Raw genomic sequence first — 18948 nt, 5'->3', positions numbered from 1 at the left:
ATATGTAATGTATGCTATGATAATGTGATTAATAAATTAAGTTGGGAATTACTGACTACTCAGAAAAGCAATGTTCCTGACAGACTTCCTTGTGGCTCCCCCACCCATTTTCGTTCACTATATTATTTTTTATGATTTGAGTTATCTTTTCGCATTGGTTCACTTTAAATAAGATGAAAACCTTTCTTTCACATATTTCTTAGCCAAAAATCTGAGTGCACTGTTAACCAGAGAAAGCAATATTGTATGAGCACAGTGCATACAGGTAGAATCAATCTTGTTTGTGCATTATTTCCATAGATTTTAGCAGACTTCATTATTATTTTAATACATTTTGAACTTTTGATTGATTTGCCTTTATGCAATCGGCACATGCAAGTATTGCTCATATAACAGTTGGGTTCCTCTTCCCCCTCTCCTGTCCTGAAAATTCTCTCTTAGAAATTGGTTCAGAATATCCCTACGTAAAGTAAGATAATTGATTTGTCGTTTCATTCAAAATTTTACTTATTTTTTTCTGTTTCTGGTCTAGAAGAGTAGCCAAATTGCTAGACGTAGATTTAGATTCAGAAAATGCAGTGGCAAAAGGAGCTGGTGAGAAATTTCTGCTATGATCTTCATCTCCTTGGACACTATTTTTAAGATTGTTCGTAGCAGGTTTGAAATTGTTGTTTGAAATCTTGTGCAGTTTGTTTGGATGGGAGTCCACCAACTTACCACTTCCATAAGGGATCTGGAGCAGGGGTTAACAACTAGATTATTCACTTTGAGATATGTTTCCTTCAGCAAGATGGCCAAAATCAGGTCTCATGAATGCATCGCAACAATTTAGAATATTTTATATGCCTTAGTCTAGTGGTTTAGCTCCCAAAATAGCCCCTAAAGGTTCCTATTTGGTTTAGCTCCATGTTAATAAGATTGCCTTTTGAAGTAAAGTATTGCTGTTAAACTCTACCTTTAATTGGATTAGGTGGTGGTGAAATGATTTCTGATGTATATCTTGATCATTCAACTTATGTCGAACCTCCTTCCAGGTTTGTGGATTTGTTTTTGGTTTGAGCAAGGCTTCGTTTTTCTTAGTAGACAATGTACATTGGCTTGGGTATGGATCTTAAGTTTGATTCCAAATATTCTAAAAAAGTATAAGAGCATTAGTGGTTGTACTACTTTTTATCATTGTTTTTCTTATATTCTTTAAGTTTAACTTGCAACTACAGTACATCACTACCAAATTTATTCATAGGCTATTCTATTGACTAGCAAGTTTGCTTGAAATTATCATATATCTTAAGAGATGATATGTGTGAGATTAAAATTTGAAAATTGAAAAAGGATATTATTAACGGATTGGCAAGTGTACCAAATCGTATCAAGTAATAATAAATGGTAAGTCCAAGTATCGTTTTCCCAAGAGACTCGAAAGGCCTTATCGTTCACGCTGGGCGGTACAGAGGGAAACCGATACTTATTATTTTAATTCACGTGAACGAGAAAGCCAGTCGAGTCTCTTGGGAAAATGATACTTGGTCTTACCATTTATATTATTTGTACGATTTGGTACACTTGCCAATTTGTCAACAAGTTTTTGGTGCCGTTGTCGGGGACTCGAGGTTTATTTCTCCAGTAGTGTGAATTTGTTGAATTTGACTTGATTTTATTTTTATTTGTATTTTTGTTCTAATAAATGTTTTCTACGGTTTTTTGCCTAATGTTTGCAGAATGCAGTTTAGACAAGAATTTGATTATGTGGGCACTCAATTCTACCAAAATAATTCCAACCACTGGTGGGAACCTCACTCAAACTTGAATCAAAGCCAGAATGGACGTGATGTTAAGCAACAACTCTCTAGGCCAACAAAAACGTTGGGGGAAGCTAAGCAATGTTTATGGCAGGAACTCTCTTCTGTGCCAAAAGAAACATTGGGAGAAGCTGAACGAGTTTTTCAGTAGAAACTATTCTTCTTGCCAAAAGAAACGTTGGGGGAAGCACAAGAACGTTTATTGCAGGAACAACACTCTTGCATATTGAAGTCTTTGGGCATTATTAGGGATAATACTGAAGTTAACCCTGAAGAAGAATATCAAGCCACTATCTCTAAAAATGATAAGGTTGTCAAGGAGGAAAAGATAGAGGAAGAAGAGATAGAGAGAGATTTAAAAGAAGAAGAAACATAAGAGTTGGTTGAGGAAGATACAAATGAGGAGGGAGAAAAAGCAGTTGTTAAGAAAAAAGAAAAAAAGAAAAAATATTCAAAAATAAAGAAGAAAAGAAGAAAAGAGAAAAGAGGAAAGTTGAGGAGAGAAAAGAATAGGAAAAAAGGAAAATAGAGAAGATCTTGGGAAAAACCCCTTCCTCATAAAAAGAAATATCATAGGAAGGTAAATAAATTCTTGAGCTTTATGGAGATTTTCAAGAAATTGGAGATTAAAGTTCCTATGATTGAAACATGGAAACAGGTGCTTGGTGTTCTTAATTTTATGAAGAAATTCAGCAGGAAGAAGAAAAAGAAAAGAATATCAAGAAAGGGGAGTATCAACACCTACTGATGGGTGTTTGAACTCTACCAGGTCAAGCTAGTGACATAAAAAGAGCGCTTGCTGGGAGGCAACCCAGTTTCTGAATTTTTTTTTCGTTTTGATTTGATTTGATTTGATTCTATTTGATATGATTTGATTAGATTTAATTTGATTTGATTTTATTTGATTTTATTTTATTCGATTTTATTTTATTTCATTTTATTTGATTTGATTTGATTTGATTTGATTTGATTTTATTTTTATTTTTTATTTTTATTTTATTTTTATTTTTTTTGGGTTATGCGCTGCTTCTGATGGCAGTAATGATAGCATCTACTGAGGGATGCTAGAAAATTTTTGAATCCACTGAAGGATTCCAGGAAGTCACACCTACTGATGGGTGATGGGAGGTATTGCACTTACTGACAAGTGCTAACCAGATTTGGGTCATGCTCGTGACGTTAAACAAGCGCTACTAGGAGACAATCTAGATTTCTTCTTACACTTTTGCATTTTAAATTCCTAGAATAGGTTGAATTTTAATTTCAGTGTGTACTCTTGGCTTGAATACTTTTTCTGAAACTGTTTGACTGACTGACGTGCATGATGGATCTATTTGATGATTATTTGATGTGGATGAGAATTGAGTTGCAATGCATGTTGATATTCTATGAAATAGATGTGTGATGAATTATGATTGTGGTTATGATGCTAGGCAGGATGTATGAATGAATTTTGTGTGAGAAAGCATGTGTGTGAGATTTTGAGCTCCAGAGTCTTTTATTGATGTATGCATTGTTCACAGGAAAACATGGATGATATTGCCTTAATCTTGATGAGCAATTGAATTCCATGTGAATGTCATATGATCAAGGCCATTTTTGAAAACCCTTCTCTAGCTAAATTTTCACCCAAAGTGCTTGAAATATTATACCCTTTTTGAACCTTATCTTTAAACAGTATGTGAACCCTTGTGTTGAAATTATTTACCTTGAGTTGGGATGAGCTTAATTCTATATGATGAAAAGGTTCAAGTTTGGGGTTGTACGGGGGAAAATTGAAAAAGCAAGTGAAAAGCATTGAGCTCAAATGTTGTGAAAAGAACAATTCATGAGAAAAAGAAAAGAAAAGAAGAAAAGCATGAAGAAGAGCTCAATGCAAAAGAAAAAGAAAAGGGAAAAAGTTGGGAATGAGAGAGATTGGTGAGGAAGAGAGTTGTGCTTAAATGTTGAATATTTTGATAGTTCTCTTGACTCAAGGCTTGTAATGAGGTTGGGCTAACAAGAAAAATTGGTTTTTCTGGAATACAAAGTCCTTGAGTTGAGAGAGCTACCATGATGTTCAAAATTTAAGCACAACTCTCTTCCTCACCAATCCCACTTATTCCCAACTTCTTCCCTTTTCTTTTACATTGAGCTCACTTTCATGGTTTTCTTCTTTTCTGTTTTTTTTTATCATGCATTTTTCTTTCTCAACATTTGAGTTCAATGTTTTACAATTGCTTTTCAATTTTCCCCCATACAACCCCAAACTTGAACCTTTTCATCACATACAATTAAGCTCATCCCAACTCAAGGTAAAGAATTTCAAGACAAGGGTTCACATCCTTTTTAAGGCTAAGGTTCAAAAAGGGTATAATATTTTCAAGCACTTTGGGTGAAAATTTGGCTAGAGAAGGGTTCTCAAAAATGGGCTTGATCATATGACATTCAAATGCAATTAAATAAATCATCAAGATTAAGGCAATATCATTCATGTTTTCCTGTGAACAATGCATACCACAATAAAAACTATGGAGCTCAATACCTCTCACAACATGCTATCTCACACAAAATCCATTCATACACCCTGCTTAGCATCATAACCACAATCATAATTCATCACACATCTATTTCACTGGAAATTCACACACAACACAACTCAATTATCATCCACATCAAATAATAATCAAATAGTTCCATCATGCACATCAGTCAGTCAAACATTTTCAGAAAAAGTATTCAAGCCAAGAATACACACTGAAATTAAAATTCAACCTATTCTAGGAATTTAAAAAGTAAAAGTAAAAGAGAGAAAACTAGGTTGCCTCCTAGTAGTGCTTGTTTAACGTCACGAACCTGACCCAAACCTGTTTAGCACTTGTCAGTAAGTGCAATTCCTTCCAACACCTATCAGTAGGTGTGCCTTCCTGGAATCCTTCAGTGGATTGAAGAATTTTTAGCATCCCTCAGTAGATGCTACCCAAAAATTGTTCCAAAAATTCAAAATTTACATGTTTCAATGAAAGTAAAAAAAATGTAAATAACTGAAACTGAAAATATCTTCTGAAGAGGTTGATTCCTTCGTGCACACCTCCCTTTTCTCATGAATCTGCAAGGCATTACAATTATAATGAAAATTAATACCTGTGGATTTTTCTTCCTTTGCAACATCACTTTTGGCCCTTTTATACTTGACTCTCCTGACTGCCCTCTGTACCGTTTCTTCAGAGCCATAAATCAGCACTCGTTCATGATTCCTTAACTTTATTCCTCCATCATGGATACGTATAACCATCTTGGAAGTCCGCATGAACGGTCTTCCTAAGATTAATGGATTTTTTCCCTCATTGGTCATATCCACAACTATAAAGTCAACCAAAAATTTCAACTCCTCAATCTGGACAATTGCATTTTCCACCATTCCAACTGGTTTCTTCCTAGACCCATCCGCCACTGTCAAGATCACTTTGGGAGGCTTTAATTCTATCCCTCTAATCTTCTTAAAATCACTGAGAGGCATGAAATTAATGCTTGATACAGAATCAATCAAAGCTTCTCCTAAATCTACATCATTTATGACACAGGGAAGAGTCAAAGCTCCTGAATCCTCCAGTTTCTGCGGATGGTTCTTCTTCCTGGGTTTAACCAACTACTCCTGATTTTCTTCATAAATCAGATCAATTAACTTTCCCAGATAGTATTTGATCCTCTCATCATATTCAGAAGTTTGTGAAGATGTTCTAGGATTAATGGGTACCTTATTAAGAATATTACGAAGTGATTCTTTAATACCTTCCTTCTCGATTTCTTTTTCTGCTTTCTTCTCTTCGCATTTATTATGAATCTTCTCCTCCTCTTCGTCCTCACTGCTTCCGATCTCAATTGTTTCCTCGTCTGGCTTCCTTTTTCTTCTTGTTATAACAACTTTGCACTCCTCTTTTGGGTTGACGTCAGTGTTAGCCCGAAATTGATTTTTCTCCGTGGTTTCAACCCTCTTAGACAACTGTCCAATCTGCGTCTCTAGTGATCTAAAGCTGGCTTGGTCACTCGCTTGTTGAGACTCATAAACTTTCAAAAATTTGTCAAATCTGTCAGTTAATTCTCTAACTGTCTCAGTCCAGCTGTTCACCTGCTGCCATAAAGGAGAAGGTTGTTGCTGCCGGAAGTTGCCCACTTGTCCAGATGAATTATTTTGGCTTTGCCCAATACTAGGGTGATTTTTCCAACCTTGGCTAGAATTGCCTTGGTTGAAATTTCCTTGCTTATATTGAAATTGGCCTTCCATATAATTAACATCCTGTTGCATCTCCTCAGTGAAAGCACATTGACCATTGATATGGTCACCACCGCATAAGTCACAAAGTTGCTGTGTCTGAGAAATATTTCTGATTCCCCTAGGAAGTTCGGAGAGGACCTTTGTCAACTTGTCTAATTTTTGGCTGAGAGGGTGATTCTGAGCAGCTGCAGCATCTTCAGCAGGAAGATGAAAGAGTCCTCCTTTTTGTATGCCCCTCTCACTCTGCGACACTTCGTTTAAGGTCATCGCTTCAATCAAGTCATACGCCTCGTCTTCCGTTTTTCTATTGATACTACCTCCAGCTGAGGCATCTAACATCATCTTGGAATGAGCACGTAAACCTCCAAGGAAAGCAAGTAAGTATGAAGTCTTATTGAACCCATGGACTGGGGTCGCCCTCAATAAACCTTTAAATCTGTCCCATGCTTGCCCGAGAGTTTCCTCCATCCCTTGCTTGAACGAAGAGATCTCCATCTTCCCTCGATTAATTTTTGGAATTGGAAAAAATTTAGTGACAAATTGTTGTGCCACCGCCTCCCAAGTCCTGAACGTTCCTTCAGGGAAAGAATTCAACCAATCCTTTGCGTTTCCTCCAAGAGACAAAGGAAACAAACTGAGTCTGACTCTGTCATCCGACACTCTAGTTATTCTCATTTGACAACCCATGGAATTGATTATTCTGGACTAATTGGATGAGTGCAGGACTCATCACCATGCTGGTTGCATTATCAGCTGAAACCGCTATACTGTTGAAGTTCAAAGGGCCTACTACATTTGTTGCGTCCCCCAATGTACGTCTAGGAGGAGGTTGGTTAGCCATCTTCTCAAAATCTGGAATAGGAATCTCAAGCGAAGACTGCGAAATTGCTTCAGAAGAAAGAGATCTCTCACGTGAAGGACATCTCCTTCTCCTCCCTTCTGGTAAACCTTCTAAGAGAGGTTGTTGGTCTTTTCTGCTTCTAGTATGAATTGCTTCTTGCATACACAAGAAACAAACCCTAAAAGCACTTTTACAAAAAAATAAAATAAAACGCAATTAAACAAAAATAATTACAACCAAGTCAAATTCAGTCAATCCACACTACTTGAAAAAGTAAACCTTGAGTCCCCGATAATGGCGCCAAAAACTTGTTAACAGATTGGCAAGCGTACCAAATCATATCAAGTAATAAGAAATGGTAAGTCCAAGTATCGTTTTCCCAAGAGACTCGAAAGGCCTTATCGTTCGTGTGAATTAAGATCGTAAGACTTGAAAATAAAAAGTAATTAAATGGATGTGTGAATAAAATATAAACATGCAAAAGAGATTGATTCAATTGACAAGAAGAAAACAATGGATGAATGGAGTTGTTGGGGGTTTACAATTTCATCTTATCCGCTGTCTCTTATTTACTCCTCTTGAATTATTAGCTTGATTAATTAATTGTCATGCAACTTTCTTAACCTACCCTTAACACGATCCCTCGGTGAAAAGAGCCTATTACTAATTACGGGCTTGCTATCCTTCGCCTCCCCTAACAATTAGTTTTTGATTATTGGTGTTTTGAAACTCATAAAATTTTGTGACCGGGAAAATGATTGCATCAACCATTTAAGTGATCATTATTAATAAAATAGTCAAGGGATAGAAATTGGTTTTGCCACATGGGAGTCATACTCATGATTTTTTTTCTGACTTTAGAATAGCCAATAGTAGGAATTAAAAGCATGATAAAAATTACAAAGAAAACCAAAAATTATATTGAACCCCTTAATATCATATCAATTTGTAATGTTTTTCAGTAGTGACATAAATTATATTTGTATTCTGTGAACAATTACTAAGCATCAAATTTTCACAGGTGGAGCTAGGTAGATATTTGTACAAAAGGCTTCTTTCAGTCCCAAATGTACGAAAGGAAGATGTGAACTACTTTATCCATGCCCTCAATGACACTGTCAGCTTTTTGAACTCAGGTAAGTAGAATGTATTTTAATGTATATTAAATTTTGTTTACATGCCAATTAGAGGGTTGTCTTAGTGGCTAGGAAAGATGCGTCAATGAAATCAAAACTTTGATTAATAATGAAAGTGATGCAAAATTGATCTTTATTGGGGATTAACAATGGCAGTGAGAATGTATTAGACTTGTCATTGAATGACTTTTCTCTGGATAACAAGGATCTCTTTTCACCATCTCCAAGTGTATTGGTATGCACACTTTTTCCTCTATCAGAGTTTCTACGTATACTATGGGGTTGAGCTTTATGATAATATTTTAATATTGTAATTGAACACCAGCAGGATGAAAGAATGGATGATGCTCTCTATGGTCAACTTGAACAGGCAATGGCTGAGGCTTGGAATGCTAGGCAAGATGCATATCAAGAAACTGTTAGGCGTGTGAAAGCAGAAAAAGAAGCCAAGCATGCTATACGCAAGGTAATTTTCTTATGTCGAGTTCTTATTATTTTTCAATGAGTAAGATGATCAGGTTTGTAAATCATCACACCAAGTAAATTGAAAGTGTTTTATTCAGTTCTATGTTTTTTAAATTATTCTTTCCAGTCCGAAAGAATAAGATTGTATTAGCTAACCTTAAACAAGCCTCAACTGATTCTAGGATCGATAAACATCTTTTTATTGACAGGTTAAAGTTATTGAAAACATGTATCAAGAAGAGATAAAACTAAGAAAAGAACAAGACGAAGAAGTACAAAAAGTAAATGAAGAACTTGATAATATGAAGATAAACAAAGTTAACGAGGAACTCCAACTTTCCTTAGATCAAAAATTATCTCCAGAGAATCAAATTGCATCAACTAAACTTGTTGTGAAGGAGTTGGAGTAGAAGAATATATTTGCTGATGAGTTGTCTCAAAAGTACAAGGAAGAACTAGATGAGTTTGGTTGCACTGTTCAATTATTGAATATTTAAATATATGTAATTTAATCAGATAATTTGAATTTTTGAAGGACAATTATCTTGAGGAAGCAATGAAAATGAGAAATCATCTAGAGGAGTTTCGTGCAAATCATGGCCTTCGTTGTCTTTATATGTATTTGATAATAATTTTTTTTTAAAAGAACACGTATTATAACGTACTAAGCAATGTATATACGTAACAATAAACTGCACATATTATAACGTACAAAAATATATACGTAATAATAAACTGCACATATTATAACGGACATCAGAAACTACGTTATAATATGTTCAACATATTATAACGTAAATTTGTGCTACATTATAAAATGTGCAGACTTACTATATCGCCCAGAACTATATCTCCAGAAACTACATTATAAAAAGTCAATTTGGTACGTTATAAAAAGTCATTTTTCCACTAGTGCCAACTCCTTCCTACTTCACTCTCCATCATTCAATTATCATCTAGTCCTGTCAAATCAAGGAAAAACCAAGCATAATATCTCTAAAACCACCTTTGACTCTCTTATAACCTAACTAAAGCAATTTGCATGATTTCAAGCTAATTTCTAAGTCATAAAGGGTGTGTTTTGTATCAAAATTAAGTATAAAAATAATGGTTTTTGAACCGTTATCAGTAATCATGTACTCTACACATGCAACCTACAAACATGCTTGCAAAACAAATTGAAAAAGAAAAAAACGCACCAACCAACCTGTTGTAGAAACGGACAAACTCATGCAACAAATTTAAGCAACATGTGTCTGGATGCACGGTGTAAAAACAACTTGAACGAAGAAGAAGAAGAACTTGTGCCTCTGCCTGTGAAAGAGAGCAAAGAGAAGGTCAATGTGAAATCGGAAAACAAAGCTCTGTGCCTGAGAAAGATGAAGCATAAATATGAAGCAAAAATGAAGACAAACCTTTGCTTGCCAAAGAGAAGAAGGCTGAATGACAGCTTCTGCTTGCACGAATTGAGGAAGATAGAGCTTCTAGAGTTCCCTTATATGCTACGGTGAGGAAGAGAAAGCTTGAGAAAGAGAACCAAATGCAATTTGAAAACCAACAAAACCTAGATTCTGAAACTACTGACAAACAAACTGTGTAAGAATATTTGACTAATATTCTTTTTGATTTTAAAAAAATAAAAAATGTTTTAATTAGGGGTAAAATAGGTATTTGATTAAAGTTTAGAGGTGCAGGATGAAAGGCTTCGAGGTACATTGTGAAACAACCCTTTAATATTAGTGTTTCTTTCAAGGCCTTCAAATCATGACATTTTTTGGACCAATAATGCTATCAACGTAAGGTCCTACGTTATATCTTTAAGCACCTCCATATTTTTTTTTCTTTTACATCTTCGTAAGCATGGAAAAAGTCCAAATTATTTAAAATTTTATTCTGAATTGTGCAATTTAAAATTTAAAAATATATTATAGATTGCATATAATATAAACTTCATGTTCTTGTTCAACAACATTTGTGTGCCTGATTTAACATCATCACCAGCTAATGGTACAACTTTTCCAACATTATATTAACGTCCTCTGATTCGAGTAGAGTGCATTCCCTCAACTGTATTTCAAAATCTAATGCACTCCTTCAACCAGATTTCGAAATTCAGTACATTTGATAGAAGCAACATCTATCTTCAAGACAAAACAACTCCTCAGATCAGAAGGTTGTAGCTGAATGAAATCACGGATGAAGATGACAGTGCAGGTAAGGTGTTCGAAGAAATGCTTGACGGTGTTTGGATGTGTGCGTGGTAAGTTTCTAACTCAGATAGCCTTCCAATGGGGAAGGGAGCTAGAGGAAAACAAGCTAAAACATCTCTAAGTTTGAACTCGAAGAAGTAGTGGTTGGATGCAATTCAACAACATAACACTATATCAATTCAAGTTATTCTGTACAAAGGATTAAGCTCTCTTTTATAGATGAATAAAAGCTCGGAAACATGCAAGGAAAGCTACATATTTAAAACGTGCATGAGGTAAGGGAAGTGTGCAGGAGACGCTTCAAGGTTGGCCGCATGTTCCATGTGTGAATCATTTAAAACATTCTCAAAGAGATGAGCCTCATCTACTACCGCTGAGCGGTAACAAAACGTGCGATGAGCGCTAACAGCAGATGCACTCTTCTTTGCTTCCTTTGTTCTCTTTTGCTTGGCTAGCCCTTCAAGGTAAATGTATTTAGGTAAAGAGAACATTTTAAGGCTTAGAAAGAAAAGATCCTTTTGTGCATTCAACTTCCCTTTTTTAGTCTTAATGTTAAGTTGGTACTTCTTTGGATCGGAAGTCCCTAAAAGGGTTGCCATCAACATTCCTCAACCGAATTTTGAAATTTGATGCATTCATTACCTCATTTAGGTTTCAAAATCTGATGACCAAAATATTAAACCAAAATGCCTCATATAATCCGGTGTTCACCAATCTTAACCAGATTTGGTGCATACTCAGTGATGGAGGACCATCTAAGCTACACATAGGACCTCTAACAAGAGTCATGTCTAGAAGAATCCAAGAAGAAGAAGGAACACTCACTACTTTACTCTTATGGAGTATCAATTATTAAACCTTCTTCTCTTTAACTAAATACATTTACATTGTTTTTTGTCGATCACCAATAAAGGTGGGAACCCATGCCTATACACCTTAAAAGGCTAGCCAAGCAAAGGAGACCAAAGGAAGCAAAGAAGAATGCACCTTGGAGGAGAAATAACTTTCGGATCAAGCCTTGCGCCCAGCCAAAAACCTGGACCACTTAGCCAATCTACATTGGCGTTACATTTTTAAATAACACGTTTTAAATGTTTTCCTTATGGAACTTGGAACCCACGTTAGATAACTTTTTTATCACACTTCTATTATAATATTGGTAGCTTCCTTTGCACATTTCAGAGCATCTCTTCACCTATAAAAGAGAGCTTTGATCCTTTGTAAAAGGCAATTTGAATCCCTTAGTGAAATGCTGCTGAAAATTATCCAGCCATTCCTTGCTTTGAGTTCATTGCTTGTGTCGTTTTAGCACTTCTCCCTCTAGCTCCCTTCCCCTTTGGAAGGCTGTCTGGGCTTGAGATTCTTCAAACACACATCCAAACTCCACGAAACATTACATCAAACACCTTGCCTACATCGTTCGTCATCAACCATCTCTTCACTCTGCTGCATCATTCTGGTTTGAGGAGCTATTCAGTCTTGAAGATTGAAGCCGCTTCTATCACTCAGACTTCAACCTTAATCGAATATCAAAATCTGCTACATACACTAATGCAAAAATGTTGTTTAACGTCACACGCTAGACACCGCTTAATGATAAGTGCGACGTATATTGATGACCGGTGGCATTTGCGTAAATAAGTTGGCAATATAGGCGTCCGTTAGGTCGATCTCTGACGTCTATAGAATTTTAGATGTTGGCCCTTGACAAAGGTTCAAAAACAGTTATTTTCATACCTAATTTTGATATCAAATGCACCCTTTTGACTTAGAAACTTGCTTGTTTTTCTTTAGTTTTGTGAATAAAAGAGTTGAGGACATGTTTTATGATTTTATCGTTAAATTCCCTTGATTTTGTAGGTTTTGGGAATGATTTGAAAGAATGGTTGAATTATCAAATGGTTGGAGTGAAGAAAAGTCAAACAAAATGCAGAAAAGTCAACTAGTCCACCAAAAAAGTTAACCGGTCAACCAGAAAAGTCAACTCGTCAACCAGTTGACCAGAATGCTGAAAAGTTGACCAGAGTGCAGTTGACCAGCGCCGGACGGTGAAATTCAGCGTCAGGCGGTTGTCAGATGGGCCTTTAGGGTTTGGTTTTATTTCGTTTTATTTTATTTTTTTATAAAAGTGCTTTTAGGGTTTGGTTCTTGTGTATGCAGGAAGCAATACATACTAGAAGCATAAAAGACCAGCAACCTCTCTTAGAAGGTTTACTAGAAGGGAGGAGAAGGAGACGTCCTTCACGTGAGAGATCTCTTTATCTTGAAGCATTTTCGCAGTCTTCTCTTGAGATTTCTGCACCAGATTTTGAGGAGATGGCTAACCAACCTCCTCCTAGACGTACATTGGGGGACGCAGGAAACGTAGTAGGCCCCTTGAACTTCAACAGCATAACTGTTCCAGCTGATAACGCAACCAACATGGTGATGAGTCCTGCACTCATCCAATTAGTCCAGAATAATCAATTCCATGGGTTGTCGAATGAGAATCCTTATAAGCATTTGACTATCTTTGGTGAGATTTGCTACACAGTAAAGATAATTGGAGTGTCGGATGATAGTGTCAGACTCAGTTTGTTTCCTTTCTCTCTTGGAGGAAACGCAAAGGATTGGTTGCATTTTTTCCCTAAAGGAACTTTCAGGACTTGGGAAGTTGTGGCACATCAATTTGTTACTAAATTCTTTCCGCCAGCAAGGATCAGTCAAGGGAGGCTGGAGATTTCTACATTCAAACAAGGAAGAGAAGAAACTCTTGGAAGGGCTTGGAATAGATTTAAAGGCTTGTTGAGAAAGACCCCAGTCCATGGGTTCGATAAGATTTCATATTTACTTGTTTTCCTTGGAGGCCTGTGCCTTTAGTCTAAGATGGTGTTAGATGCTTCAGCTGGAGGCAGTATATGTAGGAAGACTGAAGATGAAGCTTATAATTTGATAGAACTTATGGCTGACAACGAAGAAGCACATGATGCGCATGTTGATGTTATTCAGGAACTTTCAATGGTTCAAAATAACGTGATTACACAGCAGTTGGAGGAAGTGACAAGAAGACTTGCTGAGTTATCGCAGACAGTTATCGAAACTTCAAAGGCCCCACAAATGTCTTATATCAACCCTATACAGAGAAGTACATAATCCGAAGAAACTTTCTAGAGAATTATGTAGAAAAAGTGTTTGTGCTGTTGACTGCGTAAAGAAAGGTAGGGGGGAAGAAGCTTGCGAAATTGTTACTAGAAGTGGAAGAATTGTAAAAGAACGAGAGATTGATAAAAAAGTAAGTATAGAAGAAGAAAAGGATCAAAAGGAGGAAGGTGAAGAAAAAGATATGTGGAACGAGAAACAAAAAGAAGAAGTTGAGAAGTTCAAAGAGAAGGAGTATGTAAAACCACTGCCATATCCAAAAATATATTCCAGAAAAGAGAAACAGAGACAATTTGATCGTTTCATGGAAATTTTCAAGAAATTGGAAATAACCATTTCATTCTCTGAGGCACTCCTGCAAATACCATCCTATTCAAAGTTTTTGAAAGAGATTATTACGAAAAAAAAGAAAATATGCCGAAAAAGAAACAATTGAGGTAGAAGGGAATTGCAGTGCTATCATTCAACAGTCATTACCTGCTAAATCATCCGATCCAGGGAGCTTCACTATTCCTTGTGCTATTGGAGAGCTAGAGGTTGGGAAAGCTTTGATTGACCTAGGAGCCAATATAAATCTAATGCCTCTGACCATGTTCAAAAAGTTAAAAGGGGTAGAGCTCAAACAAACTAGAATGGTTCTCCAATTAGCTGACAGATCCCTCAAATATCCTTATGGAATTGCTGAAGATGTGATTGTCAAGGTTGATAAATTCTTGTTTCTAGTAGATTTTTTTGTTATGGAGATGGAAGAAAATGGAGATGCACCTTTAGTTCTTGGACGACCCTTCATCAAAACTGCCAGAATTGTTATTGATGTGGAAAAAGGGAAGCTTAAGGTCCAGGTGCAAGTTGAAGAGGTGAACTTTGATGTATTTCAAGCCATGCCACATCCCAAAGATGACAAGTCATGCTTTCAGATGGACCTGGTGGAGGAAATCTGTATGAGACAAGAAAGTAGAGTTCGTAACGTATCCATGTTAGAAAGAACTTTGACTAATGAATGTGAGGATCTGAACGAGGAGGAAGATAAACTACATCAGAAATGTATACAGGAGCTAGAAGCAGCAAAAGAAGTTCCACCAGAAAAAGTACTCTTCGAACAGATGGATCGTACAGAAAAAGCTTCAGACAGTAAGATTGAACTGAAGGAATTGCCACCACACTTGAAGTATGTGTTTTTGGAGGATAACGGAAAAAAACCTTTCATTATCAGTGCTTCATTATCTCAAGCGGAAGAAAGAAAATTGGTAGGAATTATCAAAGAGAACAAAGGTGACATTGGTTGGTCAATTGTTGATCTCAAAGGTATAACTCCAACTTATTGATGCATAGAATTCTGATGGAAGACGATTATAAGCCCGTTAATCAGCCACAGAGGAGACTTAATCCTGTCATGAAAGAAGTTGTGAGAAAAGAGGTATTGAAGCTGTTAGAAGCAGGAATCATCTATCCAATTTCTGATAGCAAATGGGTAAGCCCAGTTCAAGTGGTACCAAAGAAAGGAGGGATGACTGTCGTTCACAATGAAAAAAATGAGCTTATTCCGACAAGGACAGTCACGGGGTGGCGGATGTGCATTGACTATAGGAGACTAAATACAGTCACCCGGAAAGATCATTTTCCCTTACCTTTCATGGATCAGATGTCATTTCATGGTTACAGATGGTATCGTGCTGGGTCACAAAATTTGTGCCAGGGGGATTGAAGTTGATAGAGCAAAGGTTGAGGTGATTGAAAAACTCCCACCACCGACAAATGTTAAGGGAGTCCGAAGTTTCCTTGGTCATGCAGGATTCTATCGACGATTTATTAAGGATTTTTCAAAGGTTGCAAAGCCTTTAAGTAATTTGCTTGCTAAAGAGACACCATTTGTGATGAGTCCAGAATGTTTACAAGCTTTTAACAATCTGAAGCAGAGACTAATTTCTGCTCCAGTGATTGTGACGCCTGATTGGGATAAAGAGTTTGAACTGATGTGCGATGCTAGCGACTATGTTATAGGTGTTGTGCTGGGACAGAGAAGAGGAAAGGTTTTTCATGCTATTTATTATGCTAGCAAAGTGCTGAATGAGGCTCAACTGAATTATGCCACCACAGAAAAGGAATTCTTTGCCATAGTGTACTCATTGGAGAAATTCAGATCATATCTCGTTGGATCTAAGGTGATCATTTATACAGATCATGCAGCTATAAAGTATTTACTGACGAAACCTGATTCGAAGCCAAGATTGATTAGATGGGTACTTTTGCTACAAGATTTTGACGTAGAAATTCGTGACAAAAAGGGGAGTGAAAATGTGATTGATGATCATTTATCCCAGTTAGTAAATGAGGAACTGACAAGCAAGGAGAAAGAAATCTAGGAATCATTTTCAGATGAAGCTCTTTTGTATATTCAGCAAAGACCTTGGTTTGCTGATTTAGCCAACTTCAAAGTTGGCAGGTGTTATTCCGGAAGGATTCAATTGGCAACAGAAAAAGAAGTTTTTACATGATGCCAAACAATTCATTTGGGATGATCCATATTTGTTCAAGATAGGAGCCGATAATCTGTTGAGAAGATGTGTCATTGAAGCAGAAGTAGAAGATATTTTGTGGCATTGTCACAATTCTCCTTATGCAGGTCATTATAATGGAGAACGCACTGCCGCAAAAATTTTACAAGCAGGATTTTATTGGCTGACTTTTTTTAAAGATGCTCATAATCATGCTCGAAGCTGCGACAAATGTCAAAGGACATGGACCATCTCAAGGAGGCATGAGATGCCACTACAGGGCATTTTGGAAGTTGAAGTTTTTGATTGCTGGGGTATTGACTTTGTGAGACCATTTCCTCCGTCATTCAATAATGAATATATTTTGGTAGCTGTTGATTATGTGAGTAAGTGGGTTGAAGCTGTAGCATGTCCTAAGAATGATTCTAACACCGTGATCAAATTCTTAAAAAGACAAATCTTTTCACGTTTTGGAACTCCTAGGATCCTCATCAGTGATGGAGGATCTCACTTTTGCAATGCTCAGCTAGCTAAGGTACTTAAGCATTATGGGGTGAAACATGAGGTAGTTGCGCCTTATCATCCGCAGACAAATGGCCAAGCTAAAGTTTCTAACAGGGAAATCAAAAGAATTTTAGAAAAAACATTCACTTTTTCAAGAAAAGATTGGTCACAGAAGTTAGACGATGCTCTCTGGGCATATAGAACTGCCATGAAAACTTCTATGGGGTTATCGCCTTTTCAGTTAGTCTATGGAAAAACATGTCATTTTCCAGTTGAAAGGGAACACAAAGCTTGGTGGGCTTTGAAATTTTTGAACTTTGACCCTGATAAGGCTCAAGGGAAACGAGGCAACCAACTGCTAGAACTTGAAGAAATGCAGTTGCATGCTTACGAATCATCCAGGACTTACAAAGATAGGGTGAAGTTCTATCATGACAAGAAGTTGATTAAGAGAACTTTCCATCCACGGGATTTGGTTCTTTTATTCAATTCGCGGCTAAAGTTATTCCCCGGGAAACTGAAATCAAAATGGTCGGGACCTTTTGTGGTGAAACGTGTATTCCAAAGTTGAGCAATGGAATTAGAATCATCGACTGATGATAATCAGCAACAGAGCTGGATCGTGAATGGCCAAAGGCTCAAACACTATGTGGGAGGAGATGTGGAGCAATTTGCCTCAGTCATGATGTTGGTATATCCATGAGGTTTGGGTCAGACTCGTGACATTAAACAAGTGCTACTAGGAGGCAACCTAGTTTTCTCTCTTTTACTTTGACTTTTTAAATTTTAGTGTGTATCCTTGGCTTAAATACTTTTTCTGAAAATGTTTGACTGACTGATGTGCATGATGGAACTATTTGATGATTATTTGATGTGGATGATAATTGAGTTGTGTTGTGTGTGAATATCTAGTGAAACAGATGTGTGATAAATTATGATTGTGGTTATGATGCTAGGCAGGGTGTATGAATGAATTTTGTGTGAGAAAGCATGTTGTGTGAGGTATTGAGCTCCTGAGTTTTTATTGTTGTATGCATTGTTCACAAGAAAACATGGATGATATTGCCTTAATCTTGATGATTGATTGAATTACATGTGAATGTTATATGATTAAGGCCATATTTGAGAACCCTTCTCTAGCCAAATTTTCACCTAAAGTGCTTGAGAATATTATACCCTTTTTGAACCTTAGCCTTAAACAGGATGTGAACCCTTGTCTTGAAATTCTTTACCTTAAGTTGGGATGAGCTTAATTATATGCGATGAAAAGGTTCAAGTTTGGGGTTGTATGGGGGAAAATTGAAAAGCAATTGTAAAGCATTGAGCTCAAATGTTGAGAAATAAAAATGCATGATAAAAAGAAAAAAAAAAGAAGAAAAGCATGAAATTGAGCTCAATGAAAAGGGAAGAAGTTGGGAATAAGTGGGATTGGTGAAGAAGAGAGTTGTGCTTACATTTTGAATAAGTGGGGTATTGATGAAGGTTGAAAAACAGTTATTTTCATATGTCATTTTAGACCAAATTACGCCCTTTACTACTTAGAATGAGCTTAGAATCAAGCAAAACTCAATAAATGAGTCTGTAGAGAGTCAAAAGCTATTTTTAGTGATATTATGCTTGTTTTGCATTGTTTTGTAGCGATTTTGAGAAAGTGAAGAATGGAGTTAAAGATAAAGGTCGTAGACTCAAGAAAATAGAAGAAAATTGAAGAATTGAAGAGTCGACGCACCGCCCCGCGGCAAATTACACAGCCGGGCGGTCTAGGGCGAAGAGTAGGCACCTGGCATGGGCGCTGGGCGGATTTGCGATTAGAGGCAAACCGCCGGGCGGTAGACCCCTGCAGTCGGGCGGTAGTGCGATTTGAGGGAAACCGCCGGGCGCCACATTTGTTCCGCCGGGCGGTTGTCTACTAGGCTTGGGCCTGTTTTCTGTTGCACTCCTCACCTATAAATAGCCCTTTTGACAGAAGGGGGCGGCCAGACCTAATTTCACTCTCTGGAGAGGATCTCTTGGATGCTTAGGCTTCTTTTCATCTTTTCTAGGGTTTGCTTTTCCATTCTTCATCCATTTTTCATCTAGTTTCACCATGACAATGGTGAACTAAA

The sequence above is a fragment of the Vigna radiata genome, unplaced genomic scaffold (genome assembly GCF_000741045.1).
Source record: "Vigna radiata var. radiata cultivar VC1973A unplaced genomic scaffold, Vradiata_ver6 scaffold_185, whole genome shotgun sequence".
NCBI lineage: Eukaryota > Viridiplantae > Streptophyta > Magnoliopsida > Fabales > Fabaceae > Vigna > Vigna radiata.
Note: the sequence above shows the minus strand (reverse complement) of the source record.